We start from the raw sequence: 23,768 nt of genomic DNA, 5'->3' as shown, positions 1-23,768 counted from the left end.
ATATTAAGTTGTGTTTACAGTCCTACAGATCCTACTGAACTGCATTACAACATTGCTACAAGGGCAGGGTTCAAAAGCAGACATTATGTGAAAGCCAAAAGCCCTCTGTTGTCACAGTATAAGAAATGAATCTATAGTGTTGAAACAGTTTCCTTTATTAAAAAAAAAAAGAGAGATCAGAGCACTTGAAGAGTTTATATGTTTATCTAAGACTTTATATGTTTAAATGTTTGCTGGTGATCCAAATTAAATCTCAGAGTGGCATGAGCTTCTGTAACGGATCAAATCTTGAACTCGTCATGACAGTGAAGTGGGTGCTTGTGCATTGTGCTAGAATGAAATCCAGACTGACATGTTTGACTACCCAAAGAAAAGTTATATCTGGTAGATGGTCATTTAGACTTTTTTTTTGCAGTGCCCCAGAGATAAATTTACTTTCTATTGCTTTCATTGAATTACTGCCTTGTTAGACAAGTTCAGATGTCTCCTGGTGCTGAGTATCTTAAGGGCTTTAATTTGCATCTACTAAGAATGGAGATCATCAGTGAATTTCATACAGCTTTCAAAAAAGAGCCTGTTCTCTGATCTGCGTCAATTCCAAATGTGATTGATGGATAGAAATAAATCTTCCAGTACATTCACCACCTCATGAGCATGTATTACGAGTTGTTTATTGAACAAGGTTCTTTGTATTGCTGGGCTTCAGCTATTGAGAAGGACAACACTACTCAAATTGGCATAGCATCTGTTGGGTTGTGCAAAACCCTACATACTTTTATTTTTGTCATAGCACTGCCTGCAAAATGTTGATTTTATTTGCATATAAAAACATGACAAGTTTTGTTTCATGAAGTGGTGATGTTTTTAATGCTGATTTGTATCCTTCTGCCTGTGTGAATTGTGGGTGTGTGAACAGGTTACTGAAGACATGCTAAATTGAAAGATACATATACTAAAAATATATAGAGAGAAATCACGAAAACATAATGGCTGTGGCCAGGTCTGATAGGACAAAGCACTATTTTCTGTTTTGCCTAAGGTGGAAGCTGACATATTTTTGGTACCTTTGCTACAGAAGCATCCAGCAACATTGCATTCAGTAGCATCCAAAGAGCGAGGCCATCTCCACAAGCTGAGAGCAAACTCCTGGGAGATATGTCAGCAGCACATATCTGTTTGGTATATTTGCTCTGCTCACTAGCTGTCCAACACAAGTAAAAGAGTGCAAGGAAGGTGATGCATTGTAACTTATAAATTGCAGTGAGCAGCCACAGCACACTCTGAAACTTGCCTTCACTGGAAGTCTTTTATACCTAATCAGGTACTTCAAATGTCTTGAGTGTGGAAAGATACAGTTTTCTTCTAGAACATTTGATTTCTTGCTGCGTACTATGTTTTTAATGTAATTGCTAGTATCTAGTGAATAAAATGTGCACTGAATCTTCTGAGGCTATTTTAGCAATATTTATATTTCAAATTTATCTCTAAAATAAATAATTCAATCCAGTATGCTAGGTTTTGGGTTGTTTCTGGTAGATAGTTTGGAAAGATACAGTTAAGATTTGTGAGCAGCAATTTCAAGCTATGAAAAATCACTAGTTTATAAAATACTATATTTACATTTTGCCAGGTATAAGTATTGAATTATTATCAACATTACAGAACTACAGAGTTTTTTTAAATGTATTATTCTAAAATCAGTACTGTCAAAGAATGCAGAGCACTTATTTGCTTTCCAAAACACTAAAGAATTTGAAAAACTGTCACTGGGAGGCACAATGCAAGCTCTTCTGGGTACACATCTTTATTTCTTTAGGAATGAAAAGAATTCTCAGATTTACCTTTAAGAGAAAGTGATTAGTAGCAGTTTCTCATGCACACTATTCAAAATAATGTTACTTCTAAGAAAGTACGTAAAATCTGACAAACATGTAAGCAAACTCAATATTTGGAAACAGATATAACATGTGTTTCTTTTGGTACACGGATTGGTGATTTTCCAGTATTCCAGAATGGAAGATGACTCCTTTCTCAGCTTTGCAGAGGGATTTCTATCCAAAAATCCTTGAAGGGAGATAAAATCTCTCAGTCTCCCTGAGTCACTGGCTGTTTGTCAAGCCAATAACCTCCCTTTCCTTCAGTGCTAAGGATCATCATGTGACATTAAGTGCTCTAACTGCGATACTGATCTGCAAGTCTGATTTGCACAGTCTAGATCTGATTTCAGTCTCGGTGTGGTTTTGTGCTGTTGGATCTCTTCACTCTCTTGATGTCACTGGAATGACTCCCAGATTACACCAGATTATGCCAGTAAGTGAAATCAAATGGTTGGTCAGCTTCTGCTCACAGTGATCGTGTTGTGAATCTAGGATTGATCTGGTATAACCCTCTTTTGATTTACAAGAGTGTTCTTGTCATTAATGTGTCTTTTTCATACATGTACATATGAGAGACATCTAACAGTCAGTGCTGTAGGTAATTTTCCATCCATTTTTTTAATCCTGCTTCTTTTCCATTATTATTCTTATACCAGCTGCAGACTGCTAACCTGTAAGTACTGTTGTCATCTTGTTAATCTTTCTTGTGCAATATGAATACTTTTTGAATCTTTGAGATTTATCTGATATTCGGGGATTTATTATAAATTAACACCAGAGACCTTTTCAGGTTACCAGATGGTCCAACACGTTCAGGGATTTGGGGCTAGTTTTACAACGTTTATCTCCAGAAGATGTTTCACATTGTTCTTGCCAGAAAATACTCCATCATTCTCAGCTGGAGGAGAATATAATACAGGGCTTTGAGTCACCACTGACAATCTGAACAACAGGCATCAAAACTAGGCATAAGGATTGAATCTGTATGTGGAGCTGGTTGTAACAGGTTCTGCTTCAGGTGCTGCCGATTGGCTGCAGCCAGGCTGGGTTCTGCTTAGACTGAATGGGTGGAGACTGTCCAGGAGCCTCAATGGTGGTTTTTTCCACATATCTTGAATACACGGGAGTCCTACCAGACATTCTTGCTCTTCTATGTGTCTCTTAGAGCCTGATGTCTGCTATTCTCTAGGGGTCTCCATCTGTCTTCTGTAATCAGGTTCATTTTTCTGTCCCTGGGATGTCTGAACGCCAGTTGCATGAGGAACAAGCAAGAGGAAGTAGCAGTATAAATACATTTCAAAGTTATGACTTAATAGTCCTAATAAAGACCTGATGGGATGATTCGTCTAACCAGGAACATTAATACAGACAGTATAACTTGTTCAGGACGGGTAGACACAGAAAAGGATGTAGGTGTTACCTTATGCATTACCTTACATGCAGGCGCTACTTGCTCTGAGGTTAAGAATAAAGAGGGACATAGGCTGCCTCATAGTTCCTGAGTAACATTTAAAGGAGAAAAAGTGCTGACATCCTGATGGGAGTCAATAGTGGGCCACCTATCAAGGAAATCACGTGATGAGTCTTTTGTGAGCAAAATTATCCAAACTCAGTGCCATCAGCATACTTTGATTACAAGAATTTCCACGTTGGGCAAGGAATACAGCTGCCCTCAGGCAGTCTGGCTAATTTTTGAAAAGTTTTAGTGGAAACTTTTTGTTATAGAAGTTGGAGAAAGCAAAGAGAGTTGACATTTTCCAGATTTGATCTTCATAATTTGGTAGAGCCTAAAGGAAAAAGTAACAGTTAAAAACAACTCGGGCACTTCATGAGCAGTCATGAAGCAGCAGAATTCATGACAAACAGGAAGATCCGCAATGTGCTTCAGCAGAGCAGATTATAGAAATTCGGAGAACTAGTAAGTGAGATCCTGTGGGAGACAATTCTGAGAGAGAGTTAAGCACAGTAGGCAGTTCTTTAAAGAACTATGGTAAATGCAAGTTTATGCAAAACTATGCAAAAGAAACTATGCAAAATTGCAAGTTATGACAGTGCGGAGGAAGGATAGGAGCTGTAGATCACTCACCAAGGAAAAGACTTTTAAGAAAGATGAATGGGTGAACATTTGAGGCCAAAGAGAGAAAGTCAAAAGCAGAGAGTGAAACCATGTGATGCATAAGTGGCATTTCCTCTCAGCATGTTAGTGCACTAACAAGTACAGGAGGCTAAGGAAAGGCTTGGTCCACTTCTCTGCAGAGTGAAAATTATTGGCAAACAATGGCTGGAAAGCTGGTAGGTTTAGTTCCTTCTTTGTTTCACTCAAAAGGTCAGTCATGAGCAGATGATATCATGAAACCGGCACCATGACAAAAAGGGCAAGAATTTGAAAGGGGAAGGAAAGCATTCGAAGTTATGCAAGTAAATGAGATATTTTCTGATCAGCTAGTCCAAAATGACATTCTGAAAGTCTAGAAAAAGGTAGAAAGAGTGCCTATCTTTAAAAAGAAATAGAAGAGAGAGGTTAAATTTATAAACCAGATAGTTAATTTCAATTCCTGTAGAAATAGTGGAAAAAGTAATTAACATACTGGTTGCGAACATTTAGAAAATGGTACATAAAGAGAAAGGAGTGGTCAATAAAAAACATGTCAAGCCAAAATAATTCCATTCTGTCATGGGATAACACTTCATGTGGCTACAGAAAAACAACTGATGTCACATCTTGATTTTAGTGAGTCTCTGGACATGGTCTCCTGGAACACTCTCATAAGTAAGCTACGAACATATGGTCTAGGTGAAAATGCTGCAAGAGAAAGAAATCAAACTGCAGCAATACATTGAGTGGGGTTTTTTTCCAGAATGTCCTTGTTCCAGAATTAGTTGATATTTTCTTCAATGACTTGGGGAAAAGTGAGGGTGCTTATTATATTTGCAAATGATACCTGGTTAGGAGGAAATGCAGGTAGAGGATTAAAACTCAAAATACTCATGATAATTTAGAGAATAGATCTGAGACAAATCAGGATGTAATTCAATAAGAAAAAGTGTATGGCTCTGTACTTAAACAACAATAACCATCTACCCAAGCACAGGCACCAGAGTGCCCATGTAGCTGTTTTGTTTTGTTTTCAGAAAAGGAGTGAGGAGCTTGTAGAAGATCGTGAGATGAACGGGAGTTGGTAAGGCCATGCAGCTGCGAAAAAGCATTTGCCGTCCTGCATTGTGGTGATAATCCTGGAGGAAAAGAAATCAGTTTCCAGCTCCCTGGGCTCCCTGCCTGCCCTGGTATGACCCAACCTCCCGCTGCCCTTTGCAGTTTGGTATAGGGCATTGGTGAGCTCCTGTGACACCTCAGACTGTAGGCATCCTCATGAGCGACCTGTACAACTAGCTCCTTTTGCTTCTGATCTACTAAAGTCCTGAATTTTTTTACTTTAAAACTGTTAACTCAATGGAAAAATATGCCAACCTATAGTTATGCAGTAGCTTATTCCTGCCTAGGAGTGGTAGCATCCTGTAACTGTTCTACTGAGTAGCAACACCACTAGCGTGTGTGACAAAACATCTGTGTGACAGAGGGCTTTAGAATTGTATGCAGATTTGTTGAAAGGCACACAGCATTTTGTAAAAAGTGTATAATTTCACTTTTAGAACTAGTTAAAACATTTCATAGGAAGTTTACCCTTTTTCAGTTTAAGACTTGTCCTTGAGCAGTTGATTACCACTCCCCCCCACCCCAGATATATCCATTACCCAGAACTGTCCGTTAGGTTGTTTTTGGAACCGGTTCCTGGCTCAAAGACTATTCCCAGATATTTCAGTCCCTGAAACACCACCATGGCTGAATGTTATTTTCAGGGAGAGGGTGGAAGAACTGATAGTAGAGAGTGTTACAGAGCAATTCAATAACAGATAGCCGAGCTGTCACTGGGGCAGACTGCTCCAAACTCCAGCAAAGCCTTTCACCAGGCAGATACACTTTAAAAATATGAGAGATTTTGAAGGATTCTGCCACTGTCATTTCCCATCTATATCATACTAACAGAAGTGAGATAAGCTTTTGCAGTACTGCTGATATCTGGGGGGTTACTGTACCACACCGGACTGGCATATGTTCTGTTTGTTAAATACAATGTGCAGTAAATGTTTTCAGGAAAATTTTAAAGATATCTATGAATTACATTGGAATTACTTTGGATTTCCTTTCCGTGTCTCAGAAAAGATGGTTTAGTTGCAGCACAGCCAAATGAGGCAGTCTCTGAAGGGGAAATATGAAAGTGTTGTAATGACAGAAGGCACTTCTGATATGTGACCAAGTCACTGTATAATGCATTACCTTATCCATACCTGACCTTACCAGTCAGTGCTAAGGCCTTCTACAGAAATGAGTCTGGCTTCTAATACTGAGGAACTAAGTCCTTACAAATGGATTTTGCATGAATAAATCACATTAAACCCTCCATTTCAAGTCCTCAAGTCATGTCTTTGGGAAAAAATGTATATTTGATAAGAAAATGAGAAATACATTTTCTGGCAAACTACTCTTCTACATTTGTCTTATTATTATCATTTTAAATCTGAAAGCATTTGGAAGCTGCTTAAGAGGTTGGGATGTTAAATTAATCAGAGATGATGGATTAGTGGGCAGATGAGATCAAGTGCTATCATGAATTGTTGTCATGTGACCCTGAAATTTAAGGTAATGTCAAACTGTGTAGTCAGTATATCTCCAAGACATTTATAAACCAGTATTTCTAAAGGAAGCAGGTGATGTAATACCATTTTCTTCTTGGTTTTGATATTCTGCTTGTAGAAGGGGAATCAGAAGAATTCAGTAACTGTATGAAAGTCTTTGAGGAATTCTATCAATTTGTCACGACTGTGAAAATCTACATATTGTTTCGGCAGGTGCTTGGAAGCAGCACACTCACCAAAACTCTCCTGACCTCCAAGAATCTGCTGCCCACCAGGCTGGTCCCTCTGAGGTGGAGTCCTTGTAATGAACCTGCCACCTAGGGCCAATGTAAAGATTTGTGCAACAGGCTTGAATCTTCCTTCCACTTTTTTCCCCAGCATGTTTCTGTGCATATCTCCAACTAGAAGGATAATTAATAATTGGATATGGTATATGGGACTGAACTAACTTGCTTAAGGAAAAAAACTACACTGAGATATTTTTTCATTTTTGCCAATAGCCAAAACCAATAAACAGTAATATGTTGTTATTCCAGTGATGACGAAAGTTATAATAACAATTTCATTTGTCAAGGGAGGTCTGACTATTTTTGTCCTTTAGATAAAGATGAATAAGAACTTGAGTTACACGTTTTATTAAATAGAGAAACGTAATTGTTTTGTTCCCTGGTTTAGGAGGACAGATGGAGTGCAAAACAGCACAGGTGAAGGAGGCTTGAACACAAATTTGTAACAATAACTTAAAAGTCAGATGCCGACCTGTAAGTAAGAGCCATGTGATATAAATAAATCATAGCTGCGTGGCACATTTGAGCTAGATATTGGATATAAAATAGCAATTAAATGGCTGGAAAGCAGCTGCTTGCCTGTCTGTAAGACATCTGGCTTTTTTCCTCAGCTCAGGAAGAACTTGCTGCTGCAGCCAACTGTTGTGTTTCAGGGACCTGTTTTATTTTCCAGCACAAAATGTAAGTGCAACGTGACACAAAGCAATTTCCCCTTTTAAATTGCTTAGAATTTTCAGGTTCCTTTTTCTGGATCTCTACTGCAGAAACCTCTGCTTCTTCTGCCACCCTTTGCTGCTGCCCTTCCTACTTGCGCCCGATCTACTAGTCAGGCTGGTTTGATCATTATATTTGGCAGAGATTCCCTGCCTTTAAAAGGCCCACTACTTTGTCTTAATGGTGCTTTTATTATTTAACACAGGCCAGGGAAAGATCGTGTTAAATGTTGCTTTATGAGCCAAATACAGCCATCTGAATGCTGTGGAGTCAGGAGGCTGCAGCTACCATTGCATGTATTGCACCGCCTGTCAGTGCTGTCTCCTGGTGCCTGCTGCTAGCCTCAAGTCATAGGGCAGTTTTCTTTATATCTTTGCTGATTTCTCACTCTCCTGAGGAATTCTGAAATGTCGAGAAAGACAACGTGGAGGCATTCATTTGTCCGAGAGACACACAGTACAACAAAGCTATAGCTCACAAGATAAAATTCTTCTTTCTTTTTTAAGGAATATAGGAAATACGATTTCCTTTTCATATGAGATGAATGGAATTCACTTCTGTCTTTCTGAAAACCACTGAGCTAGCTGAAATTCAAAAAGCCTTCCACTTCTATTTTCTATTTTCCTTTTCCTGTTTTCAAATGTTTCATGAAGCACCCCCTGATAGAAAAGATCACTCTTTACTGCTTGTTTGTTCCAGGCTGGCTGGTATATACAAGTTAATTTTTCTGGTGAGATGAAATACCCATATATTTTTCTTGTGAATCTTTAGTAGCCAGCTGAGGTATAATCTGGCATTCTGTTTATCCATGTAAAAATCAAACTAGGTTTTGTAAGTGTTTGGGTTTTTTTCTTTCTTTCAGAACAAATTATGGAAAAAGCGTTGTTACATACAGTTCTGGTAACACACCATGGACCATTTTGGGGTGGAGTGAGTAACAGCACTGTTGGCCAACAAACAAATATATGTGTGTGTGTGCATGTGTGCACGTGCATCTAAAATAGCACTTACAGAAGTGGAAATTCAATCATTGTCATCTGCTGATGATTTTTTACCCTAAGACAAGATCCTTAACATGATCTTTTACACTTGCCGTCCACTGCTGAGTTACAAGTTTTGTTTTAACTACAACGCGGATAAGGAGACTATGCACTTGCAAAGAAATACCCTGGGGATGTATCACAGAACATGCACCAAATTCACTTTTAGCAATGCTAAAATGAAGACCACCACAGACCTTAGTAAATTCACTCCTAAGTTGTCAGTTTAAATTTTCCATTAAGTTATAATAGCAAATGAATTCACAGACTGACATAACAGATTATATAAGGAGTTATTCAACTATGTTATATTAGTCTATAAGGGTTCCTTCAGAGTGAGAGAGAAGCTGTAGCTATAGCAGAAAAAAGTTTCTCCTTTCACAGCATTTAATCTGAAGCATGTTCGCTTTAGAAACTGTCTCCTTGGTTGTGGTGCAATGGGAAAAGTTTTCACAGTGGGCAATTAATTTTAATCAAAACTATCATCCGTTTTAGCTAAGAAAGATATACATTCAAGTAGTTTTGAAGAAAGTCTGCACCCTTTTGTCCTTTAAAAATACATAATCTGATTTGGCAGGGCACATTTGTGGTGTTTCTGTGGTAGATTTTCTATTAAATTTATTTAAATACTCCCATTCTTGAGAAAATAAGCTAGGTGAGTTGGTTTGAGACATTCATTAAAGCCTACTCCAAACCATGTTTTATATGAAAAATGGCTTTGCTACTGAGAATGATTGGTATGTCAAGAATTTCATTTCAGGCAACATTTTTGTTATTAGAACAAGCTTCTGTTGTCTACACAGGGGTTTTGTTCAGAAAGATATAATGCAAGATAGGAAAAAAGCATCCTTCCAGTGTTCTTATCTACTATGCAATACTTCTATTGTAAGCATAGATAATAACAATTCTAATATTTTTTTCATTTCCTTGGGTGCTGCTTCTTACTCACATCTTATAATGGTCCTCATGATTTTACTGCTGCTTCTCTGGGGGCTAGAAAAATAATCAAAGAGCTTGTTTTTCAGTGAGCAGTGCACTTGTTTATTGAAACGTTAGAACTGGATGCCTTAAAGGTGATCTTTTAAATCCCTTTTTCCCTTTTTGTATTTCCTGTGTCAAATACGAAGACTACCACATTAAAACATGTTTTCCTTATTGTTTTCTGCATCGTTAAAACTTGACAGGCCCATTTCTCTCCTGTTTCCCTTTGAAAGACTACCAGTTTCTGAAAAGAAAGGAAGGAGGGAGGATTGAAGTAGGTCACAGCCTTTTGTGACATCACCATGCCAGTCCTCTCAAACTGCCCCAAAAGCCAAATCATCCATAAATGGGGAGGAAAATGAGAATCTGATTAAAGCCAAAAGAAACAAAACAGACCAATAGTTTGTTCAGTAGGTTTCTGTGGTTTCTGTTTTGTTTTGCTCTTGTTTATATTCTTCTCCACCCTTGCCCTCCTGGAAGCATTATTATTTCTCTCTCTTTTTTGTACACTGATAAGCAAGTTTTAAAATTTTCTCAAATCAATACAACTCTGCAGCGATCGACTGTGTAGGACCATAGGTTTCTCTGGGTAGCAGATACACGTTTCTCTCCATCTTGGAAGACATCTACCATACTTTATTACTACAGTGACTATTTTTATACAACCCTGCTTCCTGAACAGCAACCGCATTTCCAGAGACTGTTTGCATATGCCAGCAGCAGATAAAGTTAACACATTAAGCAAGTGAGGCAGCTAAGGAATGGGGGTAATGCACTGGATGGTGCTTGCTCTCTCATTTCTATTTTTGCTTGTGTTTTTTAAAAGTTGTCCTGTCCCATCCTGACAAAAAAAAAAAAACCACTAAACCAGAAAATGAAAGTGTGTGATACTTGCTGGGAGATAAACCACCTGATTATTACATGCTGCTTCTGACAATGGGCTGACAAGACAGTGATCATCACAAGGTCGTCACAGCTATTGGAAGTGAAGCACCACACTTCACTTGATCACATGAGCTCTCTGGATCTACTGTGAAACTATTATGTGGTAGCCCACAGCCACAAGTGATTTTCTTGATGCATTTTTTTGCCTTGTCTACTGTAGAGTGTACAAAGTACAGTGCAGTTGATCGCAGGCAAAATACCTGGAGCTTCTTGAAACCCAGAAATTGTTTGGACACCATTAGATGAGGAATCCTAGAAGCAAATGAAACAAAAGAATGATGAAAGGGGAAGCTGGGATGACCTTGCCACCCAGTGTCTCCTCTCAGGTCAATGTTAAACACAGCAGCGAAGGGAATAGAGGCCGACCAGCAATCTTCTGCACGCCAGCTGAGTGAGCTGGGTATTGGGTCCCTGGGAGGAGTCCAGGGACATGTTTTAAATACTTCTCTACCCTATCTCTTACCAACAGGATCCTGTAATTTCCAGCCACTTCCCTGTTTGCCTGTCTCTGAATGTCAAGAGTAGGTAAAGTTGACACACACAGCAGTTGAAGCATTTAAAGGATCTGCAACAATTCACTGGAAGAAGTTTATTATCATTTGTAGTTGTGCTTGATTATTTAAAGGGTCACCTCTCGTCTCTACATAATCAGTTTTTCTTGCTTTTCTTTTTACTTTAACATTTTCCAAACTAAAACAATCAATGAGAAATTAAGTATGGGGAAAGCAATGACTTTCATGCACCAAAAATCACAGAATCACTGAACGGTTGAGGTCGGAAAGGAGATCATCTGGTCCAACCCCCTGCTCAAGCAGGGCCACTTAAAGCAGGCTGCCCAGGACCATGTCCAGATGGGTTTTGAATATTTCCAAGGATGGAGGCTCCACAACCTCTCTGGGCAACCTGTGCCAGTGCTCAATCACCCTCACAGTGAAAAAGTGTTTCCTGAAGTTTAGATGAAATCTCTGGTGTTTCAGTTTATGCCCATTGCCTCTTGTCCTGTCAATTAAAAAGGATGTAATACCCTGCAGTGAACCAAGTAGATGGAAGCTAATTCATGTATTTTATTGTAGTGTCCAACCGAAGTATGTAGCACATGAGAATGTCTGGCAAAATCCTTGGTTCATTTCTGGGAAAGAAATGAAATCGCATGATGAAACCTCCTCAGCACTGTCAGCCACTCATGGATGCAGGGTTTGGCACTGGACATGTTTTTAATTCAAAAGGTGTGAAATATTACCTTCAGTTAACTCGACAAGCATCTTTCTTCCATCACTTAGTCTTCAAACCCACAAATCTCAGCAGCAAGTACCACATAAATCTTTAAAACTGAGCAGTAGGTAGAACCTGCTGCTTTTAATTCTCTTTCAACCTTTGCTGAGCTGCTGTCCTTTAAATTGCCACTACAGCTACTTAATTTTCCTCCCCAGCATTACCAGTTGTTCAGGTTTTATTATAATTATTATTCATCAATTTTTTCTTTTCACTCGAATGGTGGAAGATAATAGCCATGTCACAGTGATGCAGCACTAACTCCAGGCACCAGCCCTTCTGATGTCATGGTTGTGTCCCTGCAGGTAGAACACTGGTGGTGGCCATGTCACAGGGGGGGTTGGTGACATGGGAGGACCAGGATGGGTATAAAAAGGGCTGCAAAAGCCCGGGCTAGCAGGCAAATATCCAGGTGAGCAAGGACTGAGAGGAGAGGGCAGGAAGAGGAGGGCAAGGAGGGGAGGGCAGGGGCTGCTGCCCATAGCAATGGGGGGGTGGCTGCTCCTCCTTTGCTGCTTCTCCTGTCTATTACAGCTGGACACCTGGACAGGGATGTGACCAGACCATGGCACGCTCCTGTCCTCTCCCTCCTCTGCCACTCAGGTGGAGAATGTTGTAATTTTCTGCAAAGGCAGTGCCCTGAGGATAAGAAAACACACACAGCCCCAGTCTGTGCACTATCATGGTCCTACAGGCACCTGGAAAGTCCTTACAACCCTGGACAAAAGGAACTCCATACCACCCTCCCTGTCTCTACCTGTCATGGTCTTACAAGAAGCTGGAGGGTTCCCAGAGCCATGGATAAGTGGAGTTCCTCACCATCCACCTTCTCCGCATGAAACTTATCTCAGTATAAAGTTTCTGATTCATGAACCCATTAGCTGCTTCTGGTTTGTGCTGTCTTTTTATGGGAAATCTTTTGGGGCTTTTCTTTTTGCATAAAGATTGCATACGCCTAAATTTCTTAAGAAAGATCCCCCAGTGTCAGGCTTTTCCATATAGACCAGCTCCTGAAGAGCAAGGACTCAACTTTCAATATCTTTCACCCCAATTCCAATTCTCCTTTTGGGCCACATCTTTCCAATTAGATGGAACAACTTTGTTACCTGATATCAAAACTGCTTTTTCTTCCATAAGGCCAGAGTCTTTTTTGCCATTCCCTTTTGTTCCATGCTCTTTGTTTAGTGAGAAAGGCAGGGTAGGCACTCTGGCCTAACTAACTTGAAGCTATTTTTGGAAAATCTGCCTAAAGATAGGAAATGGGCAGGCTGTTTTGTTCTTGCATGAATCCAGACCAAAAATTACTTTCTTACATAAGAAAGCACTGGAGTGGAACTGGAGATCACTTGGAATATAGTTGTATCATGTGGATCTTTTTTCCCCTTTGTTAAAAAAGGGTGTTTAATAAATGGCATATGGTAGGTAACATAACTGAAAACAGATGCTGTTACAGAAGCAGGGATCTAAGATTTCCTTGGAGACCTAAGGTATGGCATATTGATTTGACCTGATTACTGTTGTAGTTTTATCACCCCTATTTGTTTATGTGACAATTACAATGGTATCTGGAGGTTCCAAGCAAGATTAGGGTTTCATCACTTTTTATACTACAAAAAGTATAAAATAAGTTTGTCCCTTCCCACTCATTGCAAATTTACATGGCAGTTAAACACAGCACTGACATTAATGATTAAGTAATGAAAGACATTCACAGCTGTACTTAAAACCAACCCCTACCATGGCACACTGCAGTCTTAATTTTGGTGGAAGAAGAAAATGGCTCTAAAGAATAAACAGTCCTTATGCAAGCCTGTCATTGCACTAAATTAACCAAGATTCCTGGCTGTAAACAAAGAGATTTTGGCCTGCTTCTTCCTTTGGCAAGCTACCACCAGGAGTACCACGTAGTTCAAGATAGAGAATTAGAAGAAACATATCAATCAAACTATTTGAAATGTAAGGCTTTCATTTCACCAATACTGTTAATTCCCTCTGCCTTTATGCCTTTATGCAAAGAAAGGTTTATCAAGAGAAACCATTTGGTGTTTTTCAGATGGTGTTAGGAAGATAATAATTGCCTTTTTAGGGAGGAAAAGGAATAAAGTTAATTTAGAAAGACTAAAGCTGCTGTCATCTTTTGCTCTTGTAGACCTGCTTCTTTGAAGCCAAAGCAATAAAAATCTACACACAAAAGAAAAGAAAAAAATATCTGCAAAGGAAGAAAATGTAGCCCATCTTTTCTAGTGTCTCAGAGAGAATATCTGTATTGAAAAAATTCTCAGGCTACCTCTAAGCAGCCAGCACAGGATGCTAGAATTGCTTTAATTGTGTTAGCATGGTACTCCCTTAGGTCTATTCATCTGGCTGAGGAGTACCATTAGCCCAGGGAAAGCACCCTCTTAATACAACTGTACTTCTCCAGTGCGTGAGCTAGCCTGTTCACCTCCAGCTGATACATTACACAGTCTCAGCTTAGGCTGACTTTGTCTTGCTGTCAGAGAAGAACAAGTGCAGAGTAGCACAAACACTCATGGACTGAATGTTGAAAAACCTTTGGCATAGGGTAAACAGGTGGGAAAAACAATTCACAAAGAAGCAGGCCAGTTGCAGTCTGAGAGGTAACAAGAGTCTCTGTTGCAAGGATCTTTCCAGCAGCACCTTCAACTGGATCAGGAGATACTCCCCAAACTGATGTTCTGTTCATTTGTATAGCCAGTTGAATCATGGTCCTGAGTGACCATGCCAGCACATGTGTGATCCATCACTATTGAGTACCTTAAACTAAATAAAAATCATATCCTAACTATCTTAACTATGTACATACGATTGCCTTACACTATCATTTCAACACCTGAAGGAACAGTTTCTACTGACTATTGTCAAGTATCTTATCTTTTACAGTTTGGTCAATTCTACAGCAAGAACCACCTGGGGAGTCTTTGGGATGGCCAGGTTCTCCACCCAGGTTATTAATCTGCACACTGAAGATGTGTGCAGACTAACAAAATGTTTAATAGAAATGGCTGCTGTCACAAAGAAAATTTTCACATCAGTATTTTAGTTTTCAATTTGTCTGTTGATGCTCTCATACTACTTTTAGTTTCTTCATATCTTACCCAAAATATGTCTTGGTCCTACAGGCACTGCCAGAAGTCAGCCTCAGCCCTCTAGAAGGCTCTAGAAGAAGACTCTCTCTTTTTTTAAAAATTGTTTTTTAAATCTTGAATTTGGATAGTGCTATGTGTGCGTCTTTAATTTCTATTGAGTTTGACAATTTTATGTAGCAAGCTGTGTTATGGTCTAAGTTGTCTATGACAACAAAGCCTAGGCCTCCGCTTAACAGTATTTACTGTTCCTTACCCTGACTCCTGGGTGATAGAAATGATCTATCCACCTGAATGTGAACATCTGATTCAGAAAGTTAGCAGTAGTTAGTAGTCAAACCAGAAAGTGGGAAAATGGGTCTCAACACTTCCTTTGCTTGGGTGACTGAATAGAGCAACGAGATATCATGTTCAAAAATCGGTTGCCTGTCAACTTGCACTGTGTTCCACTTGCATTCCAGTCAGAGGAAATCTGCTCAGCTGCTAATTTTTAATTTGGTATTATTTCTTGCTTTTGATAATCCTATCTAAATTCAGATATTTACTTCTTAGCTTGGATATAGATTTATGACATATTCATCGTGGCCAATTTTGTAGGAGAATAATTTTTCTCTTAACAAATTGGTTGATATATATTTGATGCAAACATATTGACAAACAGCATTGAAACACCTGGGCTAGATTGAAATGGCCTTTGAAATGCTGATGTTCATCAAAATATGCAAATATACTGTAAGGTGCTCTTTCCCGTATCTCTCTACCTGGGACATACTCATAATGTCATTTTAAAGAAAGTACATGCATAATAGCAGAGAACTCCCTTAACCTCTATGCCAAAATATATATGATATCACTAATGTTATTTTTTTCTTCTCCTGATTTATTTTAGCCTTGCCCTGAAAGAACAAGTTACAGTCTCCACATAACTGGCATTTTGGTTGAGGAGTCCCAGCTAGATCCTCCCTAGACCTTTCATTCCATCTGTCACATGACAGTAGATGTGGACGGTGCCCAGCTGAGATTAAAATTACCTTTACTTACATAGTGAATCACTCAGTAACTCTATTTAACACACAGAACTGTCATTAAAGAATATTAACTATGCAATATCTCTGTGCAGAATTTCAGAAGATAATGTACCTCCTGCCAATTCTGAAAATGAAAAGAAAATTTGATACTTCTGTTTCCACTGTTTTACTTATCTATATTAGTAAAGCTACTTAGCAGCTATGTATAGTAGAAATCAGACATGAACAGATATACAGAGGAGTTTTATTTGTAGTTGCCTTTCAAAGGTAATCCTAGAGAAAAGGGGTGAGATTTACTAGCCAAAATTATATTCAGCATAATTTTAAGACATCCTAGGTCATCCTTCCTACCTCCTTGCTCCAGAAGGACAGAAGTCTCCCATAGGTCCTATATTATCTGCTAAACCATGTGCAGGTGTCTCAGATACTCCAGGATGTCTAAAATGCCACTAAAGGCCTATGAATTCACCTTCAAGTGCCCCTTGTACTCTTGATATTATACTACAATACAATTAAGTTTTAATTGAAATTTAAGTTAAAATAATGTCATTGGTTATATTTTCATTTATGTCTTTATTTTCTTATATTTTGTTGTTTTAAACTTCTTGCAATACAGTATTTTAGGGAAAAAAAAAAAAGATTGATGTGTACATTGGCGAGGCAGAAGAGGCTGGTGTGTGAAGCCAACAAAGGTAGGATGTAATACTGGCAGCACTTTCAACAGACCATGCATCTGAATTCCTAGCCTCTTGCACTAATCATTGCTGAACTTTGTTTTGTTTAACAAACTTCAGACATCAGGATATATTTTAAAAGGCCTATTGCAAAGTTTTTGAAGAAGCTTTAAACATTTTTAATAATATCCTTTCAGATTTTCTTCCTTGAATTGAACTGCTTGTCTTTTTTCCCCAAGCAGGTAAATGAGGACAGAGGATCTTATTTGTTTATGGTGTACCCAATCTACTGACTTGCACTCACTTTCTTTACAAAATGACATTGATAGCACATAATGAAGTCTTAATAATAAGCCCCAAGACTTCTGTCCATCCATCCAAATCAGCAAGCAGTTACCTTTCCTTGACTTGCCCATAGTAGATCAGAGTTTGGAGGAAGGAGTGACACCCAGCTGCTCAGAATTCCTTTAATTCCCTATCACTGCTGAGCAGCTTCCTGTGGTTCTTGAGGAAGATTGAAATGAGGCATCTAATTGCAATTTAGAATTCATTATCTACTCTTTCTACAGGCCACCACAAATTAGCCAGGAAAGGCCAATGTCAAATCATCTGGGGAACTTAACAGAACATCAAGGGTAAGAACAATTATCTGACTCAGAGTAATCAGTAAGAAGTTTGCTGAATGAAGAATGTATTACCTAAAATCAATTTCAACACTCCTGTCCGTAGACAGAATTTTAGGTAGTACTACTGAGTGCATATAGTCACAAAACAATGATTTTCAAATTAATTTCAGTCATTAGTATTTGAGGTTTTGCACAAACTGCCAAGAAAAGAGTATTTTCCTACAGGATTTTAAAGCTGCCCCTGAAGTGCGGATAAGCTTTAGTGTGTGCAGGTACTGCATATAAATTAGCACTCACATCTAAAAGCAATGGAGTGAAAGAGGACCTTTTAAAAAGTGATAGTTATTTTATCAAGAAAGTGTTATCTCAATTGTCAATAAGTTCATATTTTTAGTACTAATTTTATCTTTGGAGTATTTTTCTCATACTTTTTGCAGAGGCAAATTGAAATGAGAGTTCCTTCCATACAGCCAAGATGGATCCATTTTAAATAAAAACAAGGCTAAGAGCATGAAACTTTTGCTGAAAGCTTGTTTCTGTTTTATTGACCATTGTGCATTTCAAGATGTCCCAGATGTAGCAAAATAAGTACAAAGACAGATAAGCTGCAGTGTATTTATTGTCAGGTAATGGTGAGCTACTCCAAGGAAATTAGATGTAGCTTGCTGCTTTCACATCTAGCTAGTTGCTTGCACTTTTTTTTTTTTTTTTTTTTACCCAGACAATTAAAGAAGCAAAGAAGAGTGCTGGAACTGAACAGCTGAAAATGCATTTGGGATTGTCTAGGAGAAGAAACTCACAACCGTGGCTTCCTCGTTGGCTCATTTGTCACATGCTGTTGATATGGTCAAAGGGCTTGGCTACGTGGGTGGATGTGGCCAGATCCAGAGCTCAGTGCTGGCTTGTCCAGGGTACCCTTGTCCAAAACCTGTTTGCATTTACCACTGTGTCTTCTGATAGCACCTCACACGTCTGTGCGTCACATGGACAAGCTCACAACAGCCAAACTAGCAGGGTGGTGGGAAAGCGTGAAGATCTGGCTGGAACGCGCGCTTAACACAAGTTACCTCACTGGAGAGAAAGAAAGATTGACTATGGTTCTTTTTCACAAGGCTCAGGAGAAAAAAAGGGGCATGCCATCAGCAGAGAGTGCAGGCAGCCTGAGCTAGTATAGATTAAGTAACAAGTGACAAGAAAGGAATTTGCCGGTCAGCACATACATGGTTTGGGCAGGCCTTTCAGATTTCCTGAACATCACCCTGCTAAGCACATAGCAAATCAGAAACATGCCCCAGGTAATTACAAAAGGGTGAATAAAAGGGCTACATTTATGTGTCTTCTTTTCTATGTTGTACGGTTCTGTATTTTACAAGCTGTCCCTTTCTATGGGAATCTTATTTCCAGTTCATATACAAGCACTATATGAGCAAGCAGTAGCCGCAGTTAAGTATGTAAATCTATGTAAATTTGAATAACATTTTAGAATATCAAAGGAAATAATATTTCATGAATAAAGTTTGTCATGGTTTAAAATAGGAAAAAAACTCTACAATAAGATTTCCAGTTTGATTGTTTTGCTTTCAAACATCAGAATACACATGAGTTTTTCAACTTGTAGAGCAGTGTCTTAAAATTAATGTGCTGTGAAAATAAAATGACTTTGTTACACTTTGCATGCTTTGCTTCCTTATCCAAGAGTCTTCTTGCAACCACCTAATACCAGCTACATTTTCAAATGTCCCTTCTTCTCCTTATTGCAGATAATTGGAAGCATCTGCTCCATTCTCAGAGCACGCACTCCCATGCTTATAGCTGAAAACTGTGATCGCAGCATATCTAAACATCTCTTCATCTTCCCAGCTTCAACATCATTTTCTAGCTCTGATCACGTACTGGAGTAAAGAGTTGGTTATTTTAAGTAGTCATTCCTTGATTTATGTCAATTTGACAAAATTGCAGAACTGCTGTAATTTTCAAGTCAATTCTTTCTCCACATGCCACCTGTGAACTAAAAAGGATGTGCTTTCCAAAAGAGATTCAGTGGCTGGTGCTCCATGATAGGTTCCTCAGCCATTCCTGAAATTTTGTAAGTGTTGCAACTTGGCTGACACGCCAGCAGCAGTTCTGCTGTACAAAAGATGCCGAGTATCAGAGGTCTGGTTATGGGAACGATCAGTCTGGGCACGCCATTCCCTTTGGTTTGTGAGGATCCTTTCAGGCTGACTGCCCTACATACAATCAAAGAAAAGAGATTCTTACACACTGAGAGGACCCAGTAGGCTTATTTCCACTACTTCTTTTTGCAGGGCTTGCTGGTTACAAGGGCCAAGAATCTGACGGTGGGGACTGTCTCCATGAGTATGTTCAGCTTGTGACAGGTTTTGTAACACAGGTAAGAGTGAAACAGGGTCTTCAGTTCTGCAGCAGAGGTTGGTATCTTGTCTGCGGGGGAGACTGTATTTGCCTATAGGTGGTAGTTCCTGTTCAGAAGAGTTCAGACACAAAATATGCAGGTTGCTGGTGCATGGCAGCATTGCACAAAGATGGCAGAGTTAAAGGAGCTTGAAGACTAACTTAACTCCTGCTTTCCTGCTTTTGATAAGTTTTGCAGACGTACTAAGAGATTTCAGCATCCCCCAAGAAATAGGTATCTTGAGTCTAACTTGATTATACATTTTTTACATTGAGAATCATTAAGATGTTTAATTTGTGTCTACAGGCAAAGTAGGCGTCCAGTCTCCCATAATAGTCAATGACATCCAACCTACAAAACCAACGCGTCTGGTAAGTGACTCGGCTCATCCTGAGGTAGAGACTCACTCCCTGGGCTCTCTCTACTGACTTGGAAGAGAGGTCAGACACCCGTCTCTGAAACAATAACACCTGTAAGTAGATGACTAGGGCTGGTTGTCTTCAGTTGCAAATTGAACACCTCCCTGAATCTCCTGTTATCACTGCCCTGAAAGGGACCTGCTTTTGTAGGAGTTAATGGAGCTGTACAGGAGTGCTTGGGGTACTATTGTGCAAAGTAGGGGACACTGTGGGATTTCTAAATCCTTCTTCCCACTCCTGGGCACTTATTTATGAAGCAAAGGAGATGAAAATGCTTTTTCCTTTCTCTTTCCCATGATCCTGTTACAACACATAACACTTTCTACCATTCTCTTTAAGTCATTATCATTTTGAAGCTACTAGCACATACAGAGTTGTTTTTCCTTGTCTGCTTACGGACCTCTGTGTTGCAAGTAGCAGTTTAAAGGATGACTGAAAACACAGTGGTATTGTAGCCTGAACTCCAATCAGACCCCTTTCCAGCAAGCATCCAAGCCTGGACTCCCATCCCTCTACATTCCTGGAGGTCCTCACTGCTTCTGCCATCAGGTTTGTGCTATCTATCCCCCTTTAACTTCATCCTTCCTCTTACACACTTCCACACTTCCCTTCATGAGTACCACAACCCATCTTCGAATCCCCTACCCCTTAAAACCCTTCCCTTGTAGCCAGCATTTGCTGACACAATTTTTCTTTTTCTTGAAAATAGTGTGATCCCCTTGTGAACTTCTTCCTGCAAAGAACATTTCTGCAGAATAATATTTGTTGAAAGCTTCAACCAGCTGACAGATTGCAGCAAGCAGCTTCTTTCTCTGGAGATTTTTGCCGACAGTCATGCTCAAGCGCCTGGGGCTGGGCAAGGCTGGCTCAATGACTGCTGTACATACCCAAGAACTGCCTAATTCATGTAAATCAGGCAGGGCAAAATGCTTTGTGGTAAGGAAGGGTATGTCTACAGAGGCAGATGCCTACAGGTGCAGTACATCTCTCATCTGGAAGCTTTGTACTCTGTGTGATCTATTCTGCTTCTTAGGAAGGCCTGACATCATATAAGCTTGGCTATCTGATGTCTGCTAAAGGAAGGGGTTTCTGTCAAAAGAAATCTACACAATGAATAGGAAACTACATTCATCTTAGTATCGTTTTTGTTTCAGTCTTTCTGTATTACCCAACTGTCCTGTTGTCCATCTCCAGCTCTTGCTTTCCTTGCTGGACATTCAATAATATTTTCCATTCTGAACTTTCTCTGCTATTGGATGCTTTTTTGTCAAAAGCATAAGCAGGTCTAGCAGCCACTCTTCTGAGAAGTAGGCTAGCACTCAATTAAGGTACTTTAAACTTCGGTGCACCAGACTCTCTAATGCCATCTGCAATTTGAATAGAGAAGAAGTGGTTAAGACAAGATATTAAGCTGCTGGGACCCGGTATCAGATCTGTTCAAAGGTGATGGAGAAAAAGTGAAGAGTCAGAAGACCCAGAATTGCAGTCCTTACCTATCCCCCAGCCTGCTAATCACTCCCTATTTCTTTTTTCACAGCTCTTTTCTTCACTAATGGTTGGCACAATCAGACCATAGGTCACCAACTTAGTGCGAAGAAAATGTCAGCATAACCCAAGCAGAGCGTTTAATAGCTAAATGGCTTTTCGTGAGTAACAACTCACACTTGTAAATTAATCATGCTGCAACAGTCTCACTCTAGGCTAACTCAACATACCAATTTAACTCATTTTCTGTGTTCTGAATGTGGAAACATTAAATCTAGGTCAATATTTTCAGTAAATTCAATAAATTATTCACTGAGTCAATTATTTTCTTGAGATCTTTTGTACCACAAATTTTCTACCTCATGCCATGGAACCGTTTTAGCATTCAGGGAAAGAAAACATTCTTATCTGCAAAGGAACTGTGCAGACATGCATCTTAATTCTGAATTTAACATCACTAGATATTGCATAGCAGGAGGTAAGCAAATTTCACCCCACCACACATTTGATTATCTTCAGACTGAGACATACTTGTGTCTATATCAGCTTATTCACAAAGTCAAGAAGGTGAAAATCCTTCATTAATGCAATAAAATTTGTATATTCCTAGAAGCAAGTCATTAAGCAATTTGTCTATCATTGGCTGGAAACCGTAATACAGTTTCAGATCACTTGCCTGATCTTGTAAATCAAAATGTGATCATTACGATTTAGCAAATTGTATTTTTTTAACTTATTTCCATTTCGATATTTGCAGCTTACATGTAGGATCATCAAAATCACACCAAAGTAAAAATTAGAAGTGAAAACTAGAAGTAAAAAATGGATAATAGTCTCCTGTCTTTGTTAGATTTATAGGCTTTTGACAGAAGTGAACTGTAAGAAAAAGTTGAATGAAAGATATGGACATCAGAAATGCAAAGTTGAATAAGCAGTTCTAAAAATAAGGGCTGGGCAGATGAAAGAAAGAGAAGAATACAAAAGGATGCAAAGAGATGGTTTGGAGGGCAAAGAGAGGGTTGGGAGGTCCACCAACATGGGGAGGGGCAGATTTAGACACGCTGTCATAAAAAATTCACAGAGCTCAACCGCAGTAGATCAAAAGTTAAAAGGAAATCTTCCAGTAAAATCCTGTCAAAATTTACATGCTCAACATGCTGTTCTTTACCAAGCCAACCCCAGCAGCTGTACTGGTAATGAATGGCTTGAACCGAGATGCTGCCGTAGAAGTTTCTGTCGTATTGACCAGCTGATGCTCATCGGTTGTGGCAGGTGTTGTTGAAGCTGGCAAAGGCATCCCACTCTGTCTGTCAAATTTACTTTCCCTTCTCCCTTAAGTGTTCCTTTTGCTTTTCATCACTGTCACAGCCACCCTCCGCAAGAGGTCCTCTTCCTCAGTTGCACTCTCAGCGAAAAGTCGAGAGTGTCAGACATACAGGACCACACAGTCAGAACCTCCACTCCCACTCACTTCCAAAAATTGAACCTTTCTCCCTTTCTGCAGCCTTGACCTGCTAATGGTGGTGGTAGGAGGAGTAAACTGTTAGTGCTGCTCCACTGAGTTGGGATTTGAAATGTTCATCAGGCCATTCATTAAAGCTGTAATTATTAATAGGTATTTTTAAAAAAAGGCATCAGTGTCATGCATTATTTTTTTCACAGCCTGAGTTCTGATGACTAAGGAACTATCAGAAAGAAGAGAGAGACTGTTTTCACAGTGTCATACTTGGATGTGTTTAACGAGAACTTTTTATCTTCGAGTTGAACAAACCATTTTGGAGAGCCCTGCTTTTAATGGGTTTTCCAGTTATATTGACTACTGTACAGAGAAGAGGTGTCAAGTAACAACTATGTTCAAATAAAATTAGATGCTGCTGAAATCAGAATCTGTGCCTTTCTTAGTTCCGAGTCTTTTTCCCAAGCCATTCACTATCAGGGGTTATCTAATTGCATAATATTTTACAGAATAAATGCAAGCATTGCGCTTTGTTGGCATATCTTACATCTCTATTAGAAGAAGTTAATTAGACCATATTTTTCATGTACAGGATGAATACACGCTATCTGAACCCAGATACATGGTGTTGAATGTTATGGTGATTAACAGTGATTCAATGTACAATTATACATTTTGGATTTGAACTTCACTGGTAAAAACACTAATGAAGTACAATGTTTTCCATTAACCCACTGAGGTTTTGGGACAGC

At 39.3% G+C, this 23,768-nt stretch overlaps 1 long non-coding RNA gene across 3 annotated transcripts; it reads left to right on the top strand.

Moving 5' to 3' along the window:
- Positions 1-3,549: 3,549 nt before the first annotated feature.
- Positions 3,550-23,396, top strand: LOC128139394 (uncharacterized). Of its 3 annotated transcripts, none has more exons than XR_008234369.1 (6): positions 3,550-4,169; positions 5,010-5,162; positions 6,691-6,862; positions 7,471-7,540; positions 19,550-19,635; positions 19,963-23,396. It is a non-coding gene; the product is annotated as an uncharacterized LOC128139394 (long non-coding RNA). The 3 variants fall into 3 exon arrangements; XR_008234367.1 differs by having other exon boundaries at positions 6,691-7,540; positions 19,963-20,624; positions 20,785-23,396; XR_008234368.1 differs by having other exon boundaries at positions 6,691-7,540.
- The last annotated feature ends 372 nt before the right edge of the window (positions 23,397-23,768 follow it).

Source organism: Harpia harpyja, chromosome 3 (genome assembly GCF_026419915.1).
Source record: "Harpia harpyja isolate bHarHar1 chromosome 3, bHarHar1 primary haplotype, whole genome shotgun sequence".
In the NCBI taxonomy this organism is placed as follows: Eukaryota; Metazoa; Chordata; class Aves; order Accipitriformes; family Accipitridae; genus Harpia; species Harpia harpyja.
The sequence above is the reverse complement of the archived record's forward strand: the minus strand, read 5'-3'. Positions and strand labels throughout refer to the sequence as shown.